The sequence below is a fragment of the Jaculus jaculus genome, chromosome X (assembly GCF_020740685.1).
Source record: "Jaculus jaculus isolate mJacJac1 chromosome X, mJacJac1.mat.Y.cur, whole genome shotgun sequence".
In the NCBI taxonomy this organism is placed as follows: Eukaryota; Metazoa; Chordata; class Mammalia; order Rodentia; family Dipodidae; genus Jaculus; species Jaculus jaculus.
The window spans coordinates 44,787,762-44,808,921 of record NC_059125.1 but is presented as its reverse complement, the minus strand read 5'-3'; the positions used below and the strand labels follow the sequence as shown (position 1 = coordinate 44,808,921).

The 21,160-nt window shown below is 37.6% G+C and overlaps 1 pseudogene; it reads left to right on the top strand.

Annotated features, from left to right (window-relative positions):
* The first annotated feature begins 13,128 nt into the window (after nt 1-13,128).
* Nucleotides 13,129-13,656, top strand: LOC101594120 (annotated as a pseudogene).
* The last annotated feature ends 7,504 nt before the right edge of the window (nt 13,657-21,160 follow it).

The following is a 21,160-nucleotide window of genomic DNA, read 5'->3' as shown; positions in this document are numbered from 1 at the left end:
TGTGGACATTTCTTTTTTAATTATTTTCTTATTTATGGGACAAAATACTGGACCAAAAACAACTTCAGGGAGGAGTTTATTTTTAGCTTCAGTTTCAAAGGAAAGTCTATTATGACAGAGAAAGTACAGCATGAGCAGGAAGCTGGTATCACATTGTCACATCTATAGGAAGGAAGTAGAGAGAGATAAATGCTTATACTTAGCAAGTTTTCATCTTTTTATATAGTACGGTACCCACAAACCATGGAATGGTGCTACTCACAGTTGAGGTGGAACTTTCCATCTCAATAAATCTAATCTAAACAAAAATTCCTAAAAGACATGTCAAGAGATTTGTTTCATGGTCATTCTTAAACCTGTAAAGTTAACAACCAGAGATTAACCATCACAGCAGGTAAAGGCAAACACAGAACAATAAAGTATCTTAGCAAGTAATGACTCCCAGAAGGGGGTTATATTCAGGTGAAGAAAAGAAATCCAACATTTCTTCGAAAAGTAGCAAGTGGCACAGGTGGTTACGAATTTGTACTGCAACATATTTCTTGTATTTCTAAAGAAAGATCATATAGTCATAAAACAATTTCTCATTCCTCCCCAAGGAACAATGCAATAATCTAATTGTATTTCTCACCAAGAGTGTGATAAAATTAAATTATAAATACAAACAACAGCATGAAACACATTTAAACTACAAACCACTAAAGCACTTTAACAGAGTAAAATTATATGTCAAGTTTTGTATAATACTCATAAATATATTGTGGACATTGATGACCCAAAAGAGACTCCAATATACCATAAGAATTACATATAAAATATGAAATACAACCACTATGCATCATAAATTTGACCTAAACTGTCGTATTAAGTATAATAAACTAATTAAACACTTAGTAATAATTTCATGTATCTTCTTAAAAATAATGTGCTTTAAAGGAATGATTTAGCTGACTAATCTCTTTGTAAATCTATCTGGGAACATTTAAACAGATGCCCTTCTTTCTCTATGGGTAAACTTCGTAATAGTAAAATAATATGTCAAAGTTTATAACATTGTCATTATGAATGTCATAATAAGGGTAGGTTGGCATGATTTCATGTGATATATACTTATTGCATAATGCTAAAAATTGAGTCATTTTATATCCTAGAAACTTAATAATGATGGGGCATACCTATGTTCACAATACCCCAAGTTCAGTCTCCTCTGGTTATCTTTTCTCCAAGTACTTGATTTTCCAGTGTTCTTGTTTCCATCTGTATTTCCACTCCACTATTTCTTGAGAATACCCACTTCCTTTAATTAATCTACATATCTTAAGATCCTAGCAATGTGTCTACTGAAGAATAAAATTCAAAGACTTTATATTTAACTATTGAATATATACTTATTGTAATTTTAATGTTACTTTGAAAGTCTGAAGGGATTCAATTATTGATTCTACCTACTCTTAACTCCTTAGGCTATTTGGGGTATAGTGCTTAATGTTTTGGATGGCCAAAGTAACTAGACAGGGAATGAAAATAACAACAATGGGAGACAATGAAAGAAAATCAAAAAGCTGTTGTTAAAGTCCTTTTTTTAGTGTTCATATCTATACAGAACAGCAAGCTATTGGCAGCTATTAGAAAGATTTCACACTTCATTGGAAAACCATGCAAAACAATTACCAGATCTTTGACACAGATATTTCAAGAGAAGCTTCAAAACATCTCTCATAGAATTGCTAAGACAGGCATAAAAGTGGAAACCCAACATCACCTCTGCTTTTTTAGCATTATATACATGAATTTTGAAAGTCAAACCTGGTAAAAATTAGATAAACTTGGAGATAATTGACTTGCTGATGTGAATGAAAGAGAAGGCTTTACTAAGACTCATCAAAAACAGATATTGCCTTAGAATTAGTGTCCACAATCATGAATAGAGCCATGGTGTTAAGTCAGGCCTGATGAAGGTGATGAAGATTTTCATATCTCTGTCTCCCAAAACCTTGGAGGAATGAATAAGTAAAAGGAGATTTATGGAGAGAAAAGTGAAAAATATATCCCCAAATATCAAGGCAACCATACTTAGTATTTTAGCCAGCAGCCAAAGAAGAGAAAGGAAAAAGAAAATGTAACACGGAGTTCAGAGAAGCAGGATGAATATGCAGGGAGAATCTGAGAGCCACTTCCTCAGAGGGAAGGGCTTCTACTGGTCTAGTACATTATTTCCTTAAGGCAAAACTTTTGTTCCCACCTCCCTAACATGTCTTTAGGTTGGGTGTGGTCACTTGACCAGGCTAGTGATTTATAGACTCCTTTAGATTAACTCTGCTTTTATTGTTGTTGCTGCTGCTGTTGTTTTTTGAGATAGGGTCTTGCTCTAGCCCAGGCTGACCTGGAATTCACTATGTAGTCTCAGGGTGGCCTCAGGCTCACAGAGATCCTTCTACCTCTGCCTCCCAAGTGCATGTCACTGAAGAAGAATATGAGAAAGCTAGCTTCTTTATGGCAGTTTCAATTAGAAACTGAGGCTCAGAGAGAACCAGGAGATGCCACCCCACCTGTCACCTCACCCTGGCACAAGAATGGAACTCTTGGCAGAAATGGAGCTCATGTCTGATGAAGACTGATGTATAGTCTCCTCTGTAGCTCACAATCTAGACTGCTATCAACATAGATTGCCCACATGGGCTGGCTCTGAGGTCTGCCCTCAAAATCTAAACAACAATCAGGTCTTCCTCTTGCATACCTGGATCTGATGGAAGAATACATTTTCAGTTGCTATAAAGGCAATTGCCCTCTTTCCCCTCACTCTGTCTGGATTCTCTCTCTCTCTCTCTCTCTCTCTCTCTCTCTCTCTCTCTCTCTCTCTCTCTCTCTCTCTCCCTCCCTCCCTCCCTCCCTCCCTCCCTCCCTCTCTCTCTCTCTCTCTCTCTCTCATTCTTATGATCTTACTCTGTGCTGTTTGGATACATGTGAGTCTTCCTTGCCCTCTCAACCTAAATAGATGGCAGTGTGGGGAGAATATAATATTGTTTCTTGGTCTGAATAATTCTCTGCCTGCCTCTGTTTCATACCTTGGGGCAACTTGTCACTTTAATTACAGGTATGATTTTCCTATGGTCTCACACACCATGCGAGTTTTTTTTTTTTTTTATAACTTTAGGCCTGTGTAGCAGTCACCTTCACATAGCTGTGATGAACTTCGAAACCAGGCACAGTTATGGAAGGAAGAGAGATTTATTTGAAGCTTACAGTTCCAGGGGAAGTTCAATAATGGCAGAAGAAGCTGGTCTGCTTTCACAGGTCCATACTGAGAGACAAAAGCCACCATCCAAAAAGCAAGCAAGCACACTTCAGAAACTCCAGGCAAAGCTCAAGCACTTTGCATATCTGTAGACTGGAATTCCAAATTCACCCTCACACCTTAGGGCTAGATCATAGGATCCATCCACAGTGATACCTCCTCCATCCAGGTAGATGCAGATCTAAATCACAAACTTTAATAAAATCCTGAATATATTGAGGCCATCCATTCAAACCATCACAGCCTATTAGGCATGAAACTTCTCTAAACTCAGGGACATGATGGGTATGAATCTCTCACTTCCTTAAGATTTCTCATCTGGATTTCTTGGTATGTGCTTTAATATTTTCTCTCTGTTATTCTTCTTTAAGTCATTACCATTTTCTCCTTTAACTATCTTCCATGGCAAAACTCAAGGTGGCTTCTATGGGTATTCCTTCTAAGTCTCCCTACACGAGCTCCTAAATTCTATTCTCTTTGTGCTTGTGGCTCTACTCCGGTCTTTCCTTGAAAGCCTTAGTTACTCTTGAATAAGCTTTATGGATTCTTGTCCATGTGCTTGTGGTTCTACTCTAGTCTTTTCCTTGAAAGCCCCAGTTTCTCTTAAATGAGCTTTTTGAACTCTCCTCTACATGCTTGTATCTCTACTCCAGTCTTTCCCTAAAATCCTTAGCTTTTCTTAAATGATGACCTACGCATTGTTTATCACATGAGAGCATGTTTCCTATTACTAAGCATTTAATGACTCTGTTACAGCCTTCTTCCTAGATCCCAATCTCCTTTGAATAAAACCCACAATTAGCAAATTCTCCCTAAATAGACTTAATAATTTTTAGTTTATCTTTCTTGAGTTCATTTTAATCAATTCTTTGTTAAAATATAGAGTGATGGAAAGATGGCTAAGAAATTAAAGCCTGCGGAACCTAACAACTGGGTTTCAATTCCCAATTACCCATATAAAATTAGATCCACAAAGTGGTGCATGCAGTTGGAGCTCATTTGGAGGTCCTGGCATACCCATTCTCTCTTTTGCTCTATCTGTCAATCTGTTTCTTTCTTTTCATGCAAATAAATAAATAAATAATAAAAATTTAAAGATAGAGCAGAACAAAAAATTAGGGTTCATAAACTTGGGGAGCCTCTCTTGATCTCCCAAATCCTGCAACACCATCATGCTGGGCTTCATTCTGATTTTTAAGGATTGCTTTAGATGGTGTCACTTGCAAGTTGCCTTCCTACATGCTTCCTGTGTCCTCCCTTAACTTTTATAATGAGCATAGAGCATATGGTAAGATGAATCAGCATCAGTATACATTGCTTTTTAATATTGGTCATCTGTATATTCAGTCCAAAGATGCACCAAGGCAAAGAAAAGCTTCTCACATTGTTTTAAGTGGGTAAATTGCACAGTTGTAAGATTAACTTTAGAACATACAAGTTGTTCTTATAGTTCACCACCACAGTTTTCTTCAGTAAACAATTATATTCCAGTGAAGTGACTAGTTCAAAATAACATAATTTTTATGAGGATCTAGAATTGCTTGAAGGCTCCAAATACCATGACACAATAAGGAAATGGAAGCACTAATTATTCTGTGTTGATCAGAACAGGCTGTACGCATACTTTGTATTATGCTGCACCCCATAAAAATATACAAGTATCATTGTAATAAAAATTTTAAAGCCAATTTTATTACAGGCGTGGGATCCTAATTAGCATAAAAATACACATGTTGGTAATGTTGATAAAGATTAAGAACAAGGTAGCCTTAATGTGTAGGTAGGTAGTTAGGGACATAGGCCCAAAAGAAGAGAGATGTGAACCTTCCCCTTAAAAGACTAGAAGGCAACTCCAGTCTGAACCTAAACCTGAGTCATCAAGATGGAGATCATGGCCAGCTCTGTTTTACTTCCTCAGAACTTTTGCAAGATTTTTCCTACCATTTGGCCCATTCTGAGTCTGCATTCTTCCTCAAGACCCGCCAACCAATCAAGGTCCTCTATATATTATATACTTAAACTTATCCAGTGAAGTGTTTCCAAAATCGACATCCAATGTATATACCCAAGGTTATAAGAAACCTGAATCCATATCACCATGCATATAACCTGCTCAGGATCCCTCCTAACTTGGAAGCTTCCTGCTTAACCTTTTTCCTAAAATAAATCTTACTTAACTTGCCCTTCGGCTATATCTGCACTTAATAATTATTTGCAAGTCACAAAATAACAAAACAAACTCAAGAACCACCAGCTTGAGAGACTCCATTGCTTTCAAATCCAGTATCAAAGTCAATGAAAAATAAATAAATAAATAATCTCTCACATTAAAACAATAAGAGATAGTTTATTTTATCCTATAACCAAATATATGTGACCATGGCTCAGCAACACAAATTCAGGTGGTATCATGTGCCATGCTACTCTTATGATGCTTTTATAATGGAACCCCCCACAAAAAAATCACATATCAAAACATTCTTCCAAATATATTGAGAGAAACATCAGCTAGGCATGTTACAGGAAAGTGGGATAAATCTATGTTATAGACATCAGGTGTTATCTGATTAGATTATTAGCCTGTGAGATGGGGAAAGCTGGGGGTCTGTCCATGATGCAAGATTTGGGGACATAGGAGGGAATCCCAGGCCTAAGAACCTCAACTTTTGGGTCTTTATCCTATTTTAGCAAAGAATTAATAAAATGCTCTCCAAGACATGTAAATTATGAATTATTAAGTTTAATTAGGGAAAAAATATGAGTTGAGATTTATTATAGAGAGAATTAATATCCAGGCAGAAGGCTAGCTGCAATACTAAAGCCAAAGGAGAATCCTTCAACTTGCCCTGACGGAAAGGGAGAGATGGAGACACACTCACAAATGAAATTCAAAGCATATGACTCAAAAGGACTCCTTCAAATAAAAGATCAGAAAGGATTAAGAAACAGTGAAAGACTCAGAGATCAAAGAAAAGTCATAATCAAAATAAGAAAGTACCAAAAGCATGACATAAATAGAAGGAAAGCAGGAATATACCCAGGATGAGAGGAGTGTTCCCTCTTGGTAAGAGGAGACACAGACTAACATGAATGTTCAGGTCAAGCCACAGGAAAAATAGGGAGCTGAGTTATGTGGGTAACATCACAGGAGGAGCCCAAACCTGTTTGGTTCATGGAGGCAGCAGCTGTGGGGTCAAGATCTTACTGGTTGCTGGACTCAGCAAGAGGTCAAGATCTGATTGGGTCCTGGACTCAAGGGGGCTGATCCAAAGAAGCTGAGCTGAGAAAGAAGTGGGAGATTCCTGCTGGAGAGTGTTTGGACCCCTGTTGGGTGAGACAGGATGAGACATGAGCTCCAGTTCTGTCAGGACAGACAGAATGGCATCTCCTTGTTCTCTCTTTGGGTTTCTTCCCTTAACTAACTGCCTGTCAAAAGGTACCTTACTCTGCAAAGGATGTATGGAATAGTCACAAGACTATTATGCCATAGTCCCCCGTGTACAATAAATGCCTATTTAGGTGGGCTACAATAGCTCAAGATAATTTAGCCCTGGACCTGCAACATTTCATTTCCCCACAATCACTAATGTTCCAATCAGCCTTCATGCTTAAAACAGGTATGACTTTTATTTTCTGACAATGCTGATTTACAGTAATCACATTTTTTTAATGAAAACTCCAATCTAAATATTCTGTAGCTATACCTTCTGTACATAACAACTGAAAGATCTTTACCTTAGTCAATGAGAACTAATATGAGAGCATAAATACTGAATGAAATATGCATGCTGGCCTTCTCCATCTGTGAGTTAACTAGAATGTTAATTTAGGGTTAATTAGATGGAATATGGGGGTGAGCACACTTTCTTAACAGCAGACTCAGCAAAATTCTAGGAATCTGAAAAACAAGCAGTGAAATATAGTTATGGAGTTTCCCTGATTTTCTTTCCAATTTGTGCAAGCCTGAGCATTAAACTTCTGGGGCCTCAGACCATCTTTAAAGAGAAGACGCTGGGCTTTCCTAAGCTCTAGAGATAATATATAGTATCAATACCTAGGGGCAAGGCAATTAATTAAGTTATAGAATAATCGGAAGAGTTCATCAAATGAAAATTCTAGAAACTCCCAGCCCTTCATAGCTTTTGAAGCTCAGGGTAGTTGGATAGTTAAATACTCATTTGAAACAGAAAGAAGCTGAATCTGACAAAGGTTTCCCTAGAGCTGAAAAATGCTGCACTGCTAGACACAACACTCATCATGTTTTGGTCTTGAGCTAAGTATTAGCTCAGCAAGACAACTAAGTAGGCTGTAAGAAAGGCCAGTGGGAGCTAACAGAGCTGTGAAGTCCAGCATTAGGGAAGCTCTCACCAGACAACACTAAGTTAGAAAAATTGCCTGTTATGTCTCCAAGCTACAAATACTTGTTATGTAACTTTGAATCTTTTCGGCACATCTATTTATTTATTATCATTTTACTTTGAGAACAGGTGCTTAGAATGAATATCTGTCAATGAAACCACTGAACCTGATACACAGCAAGTCATCTAAGAGGTAAGTGAGTAAAGTCTGATGTATAAAATCATACTTTCCATAGGAGCCAAAAGTGAGCATCCTAAATACCAACTATACATAATAGTGTTTTATCTTATTGTATGAAATATAGATGAGAAAGTGGGCTGGCCTCCATTTCCCCTGTAATTGCTAAGAATCTACCTATCTGTAGTATAATTTACCCAATATAAATGTAAATGTCTGTTGGATAATATGTAAATTAGTTCCACTTCTAGTTTTTTAATCATATTTTAACATAGATACTAAATAAAATTTAAAAATCATCTTTATCCCTAGTCTAAACAGCAGAATGATATCAAAAAGTTTTAACCCTCCTGTTTTCATAATTTGGGATTATATCTTCCTTTTGTATTCATATACCCTGAGAGAGAGACACACACACACACAGAGAGAGAGATAGACAAAGTAACAGAGACAGAAAGGGAATGAGAGAGAATGAGATTGCAATATATAAATTATAATACTGGAGATAGAACCTAAGGCCTTGTAGCTACACAAGAATTCTACAAATAAGCTATATCCCAAGTCTTTTTTTTTCCTTTTATTTTGAGACAGATTCACACTAAGTTGTCCAAGATCACACAGAAAGCCTTTTATAAAATAACCATTAAACAGTGATGAAAAAGAAATTACAATTACCATGCATTGGGCTAGGAAGAAACAGACACACCTAAGTAAAGAAAACACAGCATTTTCGTGCACCACTATAATGAAACTAGATAGTCAAGATACAAGTAGGGTCCTAACAGCCCAAGTTTGATTTTTCAGTGCACACATAAAATCAGATGCACAAAGTGGTGCATTTATCTGAAATTGTGTACAATGTCAGGAAATACTGATGTGCCCGTACTCACTTTCTCTCTCTCTCCCTCCCTCTCTCTCTCTCTCTCTCTCTCTCTCTCTCTCTCTCTCTCTCTCTCTCTCTGCCTCTTTCTCTCCCTCAAATAAGTAAAATATGTTTCAAAAATATGAGTTGAAAAATGTCCCTATTTCATGCAAATTAAAGGAAATTATTGATTGAGTCAAAGAGGAAATACAAACTAACATTTCATGCCAAATGATAGGCAGAATTCATAACATAAAAGAGAAAAAAGTCATTGAAAAGAAAATATACAGAAGGATAGATAGTGAAGTTTTAGTAACCTATGGTGGTACAATCCTGTAATTACTACATTCATGAGACTGAAACAAGAGACTTGCCATAAATTTGAGGCTAGCCTAGGCTATACAGGGACAACATACCTCAAAAAACAAACACAAACTCTAAAGGGAGGTGGCTATAGAGATAGAGATCCTGGTGGCATTCCTCTTCTTTCTTGTAATACTATGCTCCCCATTGACTGAATCACAGTTTAGGATGTTACATAAGTGTCTAGCTTCCCAGGGTATAGAGCAAGAGAGAAGAGAGAAGAATACGAATCAAGAAGGATAAATTGACCAGCCAGTGTAGGATTTCTATAGCTTTCTTTACTTTTTAAAAGGATGAATTACTGCACTTAATGAGAACATATTTCAAGAAGTGTCCCAATGATGGGAAGCTTCTAATTATTGTTATCTTCTGTAATTTTGGGTGAAAATGTGGCCTGCATATTCCATTCTGACTTATATCCTTAGCTTTACAAAATTCTCTTCCCTAGTTTTACAATTTTGTCTTCAAATTTCATTTACTATTAAGATAAGTAAGCTTCTTACTTTTGTTTTGAATTTGTCTTATTTATATTTATCAACTCTATTACTTAACTTTATTTTAACTATATTAACTTTTCAGAATTACTCATTTTTATGTGCTTAATGTTACTTTAGGAATCAACCTAGAAATCTTTTAATATATTAATATAGCCCATTTGTATTTAGTAATATAATTTTTATTGTAACATTTACTTTCATATTTCTTCATTTTATTTTAGTCTTTTGACTATGTGTACTCTTCATACTCCTAGGAAGATCTATGTTCTTAAACTAGTGATATATTTACAATTACTCTGCCTCCTTATTTTTAATTAATGTTCCCTATATTACAGGGCTATAAACATAGCACAGAATAAACTTTGTATTGTGCTTTATTCATTTTACCTATCAGGACAATATTAATGTTTTAATATAGCCTTAATAATTATATAGAAATGACTTACATGGTATTTCATGGAATTATTGTGGTATAATTAACTCACTTGAATTAAGCTAATTTTCTATTAAAAATAAAGCATTTGCCTCTATCACCATTTATCACAAGAGAAATGTTACATTTATTTATTTTTCTTAGACTCTGGTCTAAGATCTCCAAAGAGACAAAGGATCTTCCCTCATCTCATAGACATGAGACCCTCCATTCAACTATCCTGAAAGCATGATGACTCTAAGGAAATATTGATGGCTGAATCTTTGATGGTTCTCTGTGTTTATTCATGTGGATTCAAGTTACTCTCTATTCTCTTTTCATGTAAGTCTTTTCATGAAGTAATTAGTATTTGTTCTATTTTCAATGATCTCATTAAATGAATATGATTTACATGTCATTTAATTAGTCCACAGTGAATATACAAGTCAGTTGTTTTAGTATATTCACAGATATAGTCAACCATCACCACAGAATGATTTAGAATATTTTCATCACCCCAAAAAGAAGCCCATAATCCCTGACCCACTTCTTAGACCTAAAGTAACCATTAATCTACATCTTATCACTAAGAAGCTATGTGGTTTGGATTTTCATATGAATACAATCATAATACATAATCTTTTGGATAGTTTCTGTCATCTCACATGTTTTTACGATGTGTCTATGTTGTGGCAGGTTTCAGTATTTCATTCTTTTTGTGACTAAGATTCTGTTGTATGAATATTATTGATGTTTTGTTTATTTATTCATCATTGATGAACCTTTGAGTTGTTTCAACCTTTTAGCTATTGTGAATAATGCTAGGATGTATTTCTTCAGAAGAGCATGTTTGAGGACTTCACTTTGATCTCCAGGACTGCGAAAAGAAGCACAACACCCTCAAGAAGTAGTGCATTACAAGTTTTCTAAGTATTTCTTAATCCAACTGACACCAAAAGTAAACCCCTGCATTTGTATATTTGTCATGTGTGACTACAGAAGTGCCTTGATTTACTTGAATTAGAGAAAGATTTCCTTTAAGGCTCTTGACAACTATACCTCTCTTACTCTCTGCATCTGTGTGTGTTGAGTATGAGCTCAACTCAGCTAAGCAGTTTACAATTTTGCCTTAGCTTGTGCTTTTATTTTACACCAAACCTCAAGGTCAGCTACAGGTGTATTTAGGGACTCCTTATTTCTTTCTTGAGAACAACACAACCCTTTAGGCGTGTAGATGGCTGTGGTGGTTTGAATAGATGACCCCAATATATTCAGTTTTTTATTGTTTGTAGTTTGCATCTGCAGCCACCTGGTTGGAGGCCATGTCATTGGGTGGATCTTAAGGTGTGGTGGTGGGTCTCAGATTTCAATCTAAAGATATGAAAAGTGTGCCTAGATGGAGTTCCTGGAGTGTGCTGTGGCTTTTGACTTTTAGGCTTGTGCTTCTCTCTCTCTGCTTGGTCCTGTGAAGGCAGGCCAGTTTCTTCTGCCATATGGAACTTCCCCTGGATCTGTAAGCTTCAATAAATATCCCTTTCTCCATAACTGTGCCTGGTCTGGAAGTTTATCTCAGTGAACCTGAAGCTGTCTGCTACAATGGCCTTCTAAATTTCTAGGTACATATCAGATTTTTTGAAAGCCCCTATAGAATCTCATTCCTCAGCTCCTCCTGTCAAGATTTTTGATTAGTCTATTATTTAATTCAACTCTTATCCACTACTTCAAGCAATCAAGAAGAAATTGTCTGATTTCTTTTGATCCATCTCCCTATGAAAAGGGTTTTTCAAACTGGACAATCTCTATATCAGGTAAAATATATGCAGTTTACAAGTATAATCTTCCAACAAACCAGCAGACAGACTACAATTTTACAATTCTTAGGTGTAGTTTTACATTGCTCTGTTTTTATTTGTTTGACACAGCTATGTATCCCAGGCTAACCTCAAATTTAAGACATCATTGACAGACACTTGTAATCCCAGCCCTCAGGGCACACAGTGTGGCCACTGTACTCAACAACAATACAGTTTAAAATTATGGATTGGAGATGTATTGCAGTGCTAATCTAGTGTGTATGAGGCACTGGGTTCTTTCCCCAGTAACAAAAAGAAAAAGAAAAGCTGTTTTCTGGATTGAGATGAGCTTTTGTTTAATTTACAGAGGTCTGACAAAATTAGTAACTTTCAATTTTTAAAATATTTTATTTATTTTATTGAGACACAGAGAAGGAGAGACAGAGAGAGAGAGAGAGGGAGGGAGGGAGAAAGTGTATGGGCATGCCAGGGCTTCTTGCCACTGTAAACCAATTCTAGATGCATGAGCCACACTTTATGCATCTGGCTTTATGTAGGTACTAGGGTACTGAACCTGGGCAGTCAGGGTTTGCATGCACTCACCTTCAACCTCTGAGCCATCTCTCCAGCCCCATTTCTGGAGATTTTGCATTAGCTTTATGGAAGATAATCATTTACAGAACTCTTCTTTGCTACTTTAATTATACAACTATACATTTAAATAATATACTCCCCTTGAAATTCCACTATTTCTGCTGTATTTAGTATTTATTGATGAAGTTGAGATGTTTCTTTGTTCTTGCTTCACTTCTCCTACTTTGTCTCAGTTTATAGTGCCATTCTGTTACAACTTATTCTTTTTTTTTTTAAATTTATTTATTTGAGAGCGACAGACACAGAGAGAAAGACAGATAGAGGGAGAGAGAGAGAATGGGCGCGCCAGGGCTTCCAGCCTCTGCAAACGAACTCCAGATGCGTGCGCCCCCTTGTGCATCTGGCTAACGTGGGACCTGGGGAACCGAGCCTTGAACCGGGGTCCTTAGGCTTCACAGGCAAGCGCTTAACCGCTAAGCCATCTCTCCAGCCCACAACTTATTCTTAAGAAGGCCTGTGTTTCTGTGACTTCACCTGAAAGTTGAAATTATTTCCATGGAGTCCCATGGACTCCCAGTAATCACAGATGAAACCATCTGATATATACAACATTTCTTTCGCACTTTCTCCTGCCCCTATCTACTTTGCCTATTGTCTTAATTTGGGGCTCCTCGGAGGCAGACCAGGGTACAAAGACTTATGTATACTGCTTGATTTGTGAAGAACAAGAAGCACCAGTAAGGAAGTAAGAAAATACATAGCAAGGAGATTGGAGTATGTCCGCGCCATTTGAGGAGCGGAGTGGCGTGGTTCCCTGCGGTTCGCCGTGGGGCCAGTGGGGACCAGATTATGGAGGAGGTGTTCATCGAGGTGCAGGTGCCCCCGGGCACGCGCGCGCAGGACATCCAATGCGGCCTGCAGAGACTCCATGTGGCCCTGGAGATGGGCGGCCGCGAGATCCTCAAGGGAAAACGCTTTGATTCTACAATAGCTGATGAGGGAACACGGGCATTGGAAGATAGAAAAATGGTCCGCATTGTCCTCACAAAGACCAAGAGAGATGCAACAAATTGTTGGACTTCTCTTTTGGAATCTGAGTATGCAGCTGACCCTTGGGTACAAGACCAAATGCAGAGAAAACTTACACTAGAGAGATTCCAGAAAGAGAATCCCGGCTTTGACTTCAGTGGAGCAGAAATCTCAGGAAACTACACCAAAGGTGGACCAGATTTCTCAAACCTTGAAAAATGACTGCTATTCTTTTTCTCGCTACCTTCTGTGGACCCGAGCAAACGATGCCAACTTAGAGCAATAGTGTGCGGTGGATGAAGAGCATGGAAGCCTGCAGCTAGCCAACTGTGAAATGTTCAACTATGACTTACATTGGAAAATGTACCGTGGGAACTGATGTATGGTAATTTTTGGAATTATTTTTGCTCAGCATGAAGTTTTATATGCTATATTTTACTAAATTCATACTTGTATTTTTTATTATAAAAACATTGGAGTGAAGATAATACAAAAGGATGCCTTCAGAAAAATTAAGTTTTTCTTTTGGTGAGTGTGTCACAGGAATAATGTTTAATAAATTTTTTCTAAATAGCAATTGTATAACCTTTTGTCTAAGAATGCCAGTTCATACAAGGGCATTATAATACAAAAAAAAAACTGTAAGAAAGCAAAAAAAAAGGGGGGGAGGCTGGGAGATGAGTCAGTAAAGTGCTTGCTTCACAAGCATGAGGAATTGAGCTTGAGCCCTAGTACCCAGGTAAAGACGGGAGTGGACAGAACCTGCCTTGTCATACGTACATGTGCATATACACCCTACCCCCAAGCATGCATGCATACTGCATGTATACACACGACACACACATATAGACAAAATGCACAAAACTATTAAGGGTAACTGTTAAAGTGTTAATAAATAGATTTAACTAGTATATTCTTTTTGTTATTTCAAAAGATTGAAAAATAGTTAAAACCTTAACAGGCAAGGGTTAACACAAAAGAACAGTAGTCAAATAAGAATGGTCACTGGGTGTCTTTTGTTAGTGGCAGAAAGCAAATCTAGATCATTGACTGTGAGCAATGATTGTTTTAAAATATTTTATTTTTATTTATTTATTTGAGAGAGAGAGAGAGAATGGGCATGCCAGGGCCTCCAGCCATTGCAAACGAACTCCAGATGCATGCGCCCCCTTGTGGACTTACGTGGTCCCAGGGAGTCAAACCTGGGTTCCTTGGCTGTGCAGGCAAGCGCCTTAACTGCTGCGCCATCTCTCCAGCCCAGCAGTGATATTTTGACCTTAGCAGTTCAGAGAAGGAGGTAGGAATAGTCAAACTTAAATCCTTTTTATTTATATCTTTAATTGTTTTTGTTCTTTTGTTTTGAGGCAGAGTCTCACTACAGCCAGGCTTGAAATCACTATGTAGTCTTAGACTGGCCTCAAACTCAAGGCTCTCCTCCTACTTCTGCCTCCTGGTTGCTGGGATTAAAGGGATGTGCCACCACACCTGGCTTAGTTCTTTTTTTTTTCTTTATAAAAATTTTTCTATTGTAAGCAGAGAGAGAGAGAAAAGAGAGAATGGGCACATCAGAGCCTCCAGCCACTGCAGACAAACTCCAGATGCATGCACCACTGTGAATCTGGCTTTATGTGGGTACTGGGGAATCGAACCCAGGCTGTTAGGTTTTTGCAGGCAAGCACCCTAACCACTGAGCAATTTCTCCAGCCCCTTAATTCTTAAAATAATTTCAAATGTCTAGTAAGCTGACAAGTGAAGTGCACGTGTTTTTTTTTTTTTCATCCTGCACCATTTGCGAATAAATTGAGGACATGACACCCTGTCACTTTAAAAAAGTCTCTTTTACATAACCACAATCCACCCATTCAAATTAGGAAGTTTGCATGAACATTTGTACTGGTAATCTTCATGCCATCCATATTGAGTTAATAGTCCTAATAATATTCAAGTGGTAGTCCCAGTAATGTGCTTTTTGAAAAAAAAATTTACTTATTTGTAATCAGAGAGAGAAAAAAAGAATAGGCACACCCAGGTCTTTTGACACTGCAAATAAACTCAAGACATATGTACCACTTTGTGCATCTGGTTTTACATGGGTACTGAGGAATCAAACCCTGGTCATGAGGCTTTGAAAGCAACCACCTTGAACAGCCCAGCCATCTCTCCAGCTCCCCAAACAGTGTTCTTTAAAGCAAGGAGCTCCCCCCCAACCCCCAGTCAAGACATGCCTTTTTAGAGATCAGTTGTCTATTTTACTTCAGTATGGGTGGGACAAGTTCTTACTTTTTCCCTGATTTTTACAACTTTTTTTTGAATCTTACAGGGACATTTAATCTGAGTCATTCACAGTCAGATTCAGATCATGCATCATCAGAAATATTCTAGAAACAATGCTGTATTCTTAACATTTTCTGTCAAGCATTCAGAATCATTTATCCCATTGCGGGTCATGTCTTCTGGGTTTCCCCAGCATAAAGTGCCTCTTTGTAAATCTTGTGAGAAAGTTGTTTTAACGTATCTCCTTACATACATATATCTGTTTACACTCATAATTTCTGTTGTATTCAGTGAATGGAAATGTATTATTTTAAAATGCCAGGATACCTACATCTCTGCATGCCAACTTAAAAAAGTCTATGGTTCTAATGACTTTGATGCTTAACATTGTACCTTTGGTCAGCATACAGAAACAGTCTAAGCCTCATGTGTCCCATGTGTTCCCATCATAATTTGAATACTTTGTAGTCCAAGATAATCCAGAATTATTTTATCCCCTGCCCCCACCAAAGCCAGTTGCCCAAAGAACCTACATTCTCTTTAGTGAGTCAACGTGTTTGAAGGCCAGGGCCTGTGTACTGTGTGTAATTATTTTGTTAGTATATGATTATGATATGTTTATTAAATCTACATATGTATATTAAAAGCCATGAGTTCTTAAAAAAAGAAAATACATAGCAAGTTATTGTAACAAATAAAAGAATTATTAAACAATTTATATCTGTGGGTGACTGAAATTTAATCTTGTGGGGAAATTTGGGAAAAAATTGTAATGAGCATAACTTATAATGATCTCCCAAAGGATCAAGAATCTAAGAATTACCAACTCCCATCAATCTTTTGCTTAGGGCTCCTGCTCCATAGACTTTAATTCATTGTAACTTTTTGAAAATTGTCCTCAGGTATATATATTGGTAGATGGAAGTCCCCTTGAAGACACTGAAGTAGAATGACTACAGCGATAAAGATGGGACACTGACAATCACATCTAGAGAAATTTCCCCCACAATTAGTATATACTTTTCATAGTCTCTTCTGCAATTTATACCTCATATATGTTTTAGATTTATCCTACTGATAAGTACATATAGAAATCACTGAGTTTTTTCTCCATAATTTTTGTTCACTCCTTTTTATTCCTTTTTTTTCTTTAAATTTTTATTTATTTGAAAGTGACAGAGAGAGAAAGAGGCAGATAGATAGAGAGAATGGGCGCACCAGGGCCTCCAGCCACTGCAAACGAACTCCAGACGCGTGCGCCCCCTTGTGCATCTGGCTAACGTGGGTCCTGGGGAATTGAGCCTTGAACCAGGGTCCTTAGGCTTCACAGGCAAGTGCTTAACTGCTAAGCCATCTCTCCAGCCCATCCTTTTTATTCCTAAACTTGTCTTCCAGTAAGTGTTCATGGAAATGACTATCTGAGCTCTTGCATAATAAAGCTATTCGTCTTTATCCTTTTGTACTTCAAATACAATTTTGTTGGATGGGATTCTCTATTTTTGCCAAGGTGCTGTCAGAAGAGGTGCCTATCTTGACTAACTACTGTGCTCAGTAGAATAACATCCCAAAACATTGATGTTCACTCAGAATTGCAGGTTGTGATATTGTTTGGAAATGAGGTTTTTGCAGATGTAATCATGTTACATTGAGGTCACATTTCAGTAGTCTTTTAAGATGAGAGGAATTTGGATGCAGATGTACACTGAGAGAAGAACATGTGAAGACATAAAGGGGGAATATTGTAAAAATGAAGGTGGGGATTAAAGTTGTGTTTATAAAACAAGGAGCATCAGGGATTAGCATAATTTCCAGAAGCTAGGGGAGAAGTAAGGGAAAGATTCTTCCCTAAAGCCTCCAGTGAGAACCAACCCTGCTGCTACTATCTGGATTTTAAACTTCTATGCTTCCAAACTGTGAGAAAACATATTTCTGCTGTTTTAAGCCATTCATGTTGTTATATGTTGCAATGGTAGATGTAGAAAATTAGCATAACTATTTGAATTTTTGTTGCTCCTACTGCTGCTGCTGTTTTGAAGTACTTGTGTAGCTGAGGATGACGTTGAATTCCTAATCCTCCTGCCTCCACCTTCCAAGTGCTAGGTGATAGGCAGGTACTGCCATGCTCACCCAATATATCTATTAAGTATAATTTCCTGATTACCTGAAAATGTAGCTCTGCTGGAAGAGATAAAAGTATTCTAAAGGTCCACTAGTCTCTCTTCATTTGCCTCTCAGAGAATTGAGGCTATGTATCCTCACCATCGGAATTTCCCCAGGAACCTCATGCTTGCAAATGGAAAAGGCTGAAGCCTACTGCTATCCAGAGTGGAAGCTTGTTGTCCCTAGAAATATTTCAAACAATGCTGACCACTCCAGACCACCTTGCAGGAAAGCCAGGAGCCCAGACAATGAAGAGAGATACAGCCACACATAGAGCAAGACTGATTAGTTATGCATACCTCCTGTTCTATACTTAAACCTAGACCTCATATAAGGACCCCAAACATGGACTTAGATGGAAGGCTTACAGTAACTCTTTGTTCCTCATGTGGCCACATTGAAAAAGTCTCTTTTTATTCTTTAACTACTACTTTTTTTAAAAAAGTTGGCATTGAGGACAAGTCGGTGAACCTAGCTTCTTAGGGGTGTCAGTGCTGAGGGCTGGAATCCCAAGCAGAGACTTCTTTGCTACTTTAATTTTGTAACTATAAGTTCAATGTAATATATTATTGACCCTAACAGCTCTGGTAATACTACTCCTGCAGCAAAACTTTGAACAGTTCTTAAAACAAAATAAGTACAGAGTGGATCTTTTCTAAGATCAACTATATTTTATGCTATAATTGAAGTCTGAATAAAAAGAAATCAGATCATAAAATGTATATTTTCCAACTGAAGGAACTAAGCCTTAGAAATCAATAACAAAAGAAACATTTAAAAATTATGCTTCTCAGACCAAAAATGAACCCAACATGGCTCAGGGAAATCTTACGGAAGAGGGGGCGGAAAGAATGTCAGAGTTACATGTTGGGTCATGATTTGCAGAGACACTTATCATACTAATAACTGGGGGCTAACTCCACAATGCACGACCCATTTTCATTAACAAGGAGGGTCTAATGGGAGGGGGTAGATCACAGATGAGCCTAAATAATGGTACCAAACTGCCTGTATTCACTGAAATGAAAACTAATAAATTAAATTAAAAAAATATGCTTCTATAGATATTAAACAACATACATATAAATAACCAATAATGCAAAGAACCAATCACAGTATAATTCTATAGTTATCTGATATGAGCAAAAATGAAGAATAAAACCAGTAAGCAATCAAAGCAGTGCTGGGAGGAGAACATAATCAAATAATGCCAACATTAATTAAGAAGTTCTCAAATCAATAATCTAACTCTCTACCTTAAGAAATTCTCTGGACATCGGATAAGAAGGCAATTGGAAACAGGACCAGATTGAGGAGACAAAATAAAACCTAACAACAACAAAAAGATCTGTCCCAAAGAGGGAAAATGAAGAAGATCCTCAGAAAACCATAAAGAAATTATACCAAAGAAAGAAGATAAAGAGAGAGACACCAGAACTCAGAGACTTGTGTCTGGAATATACAATTATGTTAAGCAAATAGGCACTATGCCCTGAGTTCTATACCATGCTGGTACCTGAGGTAGTACTGAAAAGGAAAATCTGAAGCTATAAAGTCCCCAGGAGGCTGCAGACGAGTGCCAGAAAAAGGATTTGAATATTTGAAACTAACAGACTTTGAACTGATGGATCGAAGTGTGGACTCTGCACCTTGAAGCCAGCCAGCAATGCACCTTGAAGCTACCAGCTCCTAATCCCTGAGCTCCATACAATGGCTTTTGTGGCAACTCCACAATTCTTGTCTCACAACAGAAAACCAACTTCTAGGCACCCACAGTAATCACAGAAAAGCAAGTAAAGATTTTCTGAGGAACCAATCCCGAGGCTTATGCAATGCATGACCCCAGAAATTTCCAACTTGCAGATGTGCAATTATTAGCAAGACATTCTCTTGACAAGCCACCACCACCTTCTGAGGGTCCCAGAGGCTTCCTTCCAAAAGCCAGGCTACAGCCACCCTACCACCAGTGGACTCCAGAGACCAATTTAATGAGGAAACAGCCCCAGAGATCCAAAAATGAGGACATTTTCCAGTGAAAATTAGGCCATGGGGTAAGCACTCATGTGGGGAAAATGGAGAAGGGATTGGAAACTCTGGGCCCTTCTCCACTAGCAGAATGTAGGATACTCACTGCCTCTAACTGAGGTGGAAATCAACATCACTAGCCAACACAGAAGAATTCTCAGGTGGGTAAGACTTTCATATTACTCCAGCCCACACAAAGCCCTGTAGGGGGAGTTCTGTATACTCAGGGGTTATCAAGGGGGAAGGGCTATTATGGCCAGGCAAGTGACAAGTAATTTACTAAAGTATTCTCACTTGAACAACCAGTAGACTTACTCTGATAGACTTGGGGCCCTACTGGTACAGACTGCAAACTAAGGGAAGGAACAAAGGGCATTTGTTCATATATATGGCCAGAACCTCACTCATATGCCCTGTGTATTTGATTTGTTTTTACTTTTATATTTTAAAACATTTTATTTATTTATTTAAGATGGAGAAAGGAAGACAGAGAGAAAAAGAGAGAGAGAGAATGGATGCCCCATGGCCTCTAACTACTGCAACAAACTCCAGATGCATGTATCACAACCTTGTTGGGGCTTCAAGCTTTGCAGGCAAGCACCATAACTAATGGATCACATGTCCAGCTCTTTCTTTTCATTTTTGATTTTTTTTTGTTTCGTTCTGTTATGTAGTTATTGTTGACTGACTTAGTTATTCTTTTACTTTCCCCTCCCTTCTGTCTTCATACTAAAAGCTGTAAAGGAAAACACCAACTTACATGCAAAGGCAAAACTATAAGAATAACCTCAGGAACCCTAGGCACCAGAAAACATTGGAATGTACATGCTAAGCTCTGAAGATATACAACTATCTCTCAAGAATGCTATAGCAGCAAAGCTATCTTTCAAAATACATGGATAAATAAAGATATTTTAAAACAAACATTAAACTAAGGTAATCTAAATCAACCAAGCCAATTCTACAAAAAAAATTCTGGAAGAAATATTTTATAAGGAAGAAGAAGAAAGATATCTCTATCTCTGACATTACAAAATAAGCTAGACTCCTTGAAAGAAACCAACGGAACAAAAAGTAGGAACTAATCAACTATGCTTGATAAAACAAATCAGCATATTCTTGTGAAAATGGCTATCCTACTAAAATAATCTGCAGATTCAATGCAATTACCATCAAAATTCCAATGATCTTTCACACTGAGCTGGGAAAAACAATCCAGGAATTCATATGGAGCCACAAAATATGGTGACTAGAAAAAATAATCCTAAAGTAAAAGAACACAGCACAATACCTGATATCAGATTATACTATAGGGATATA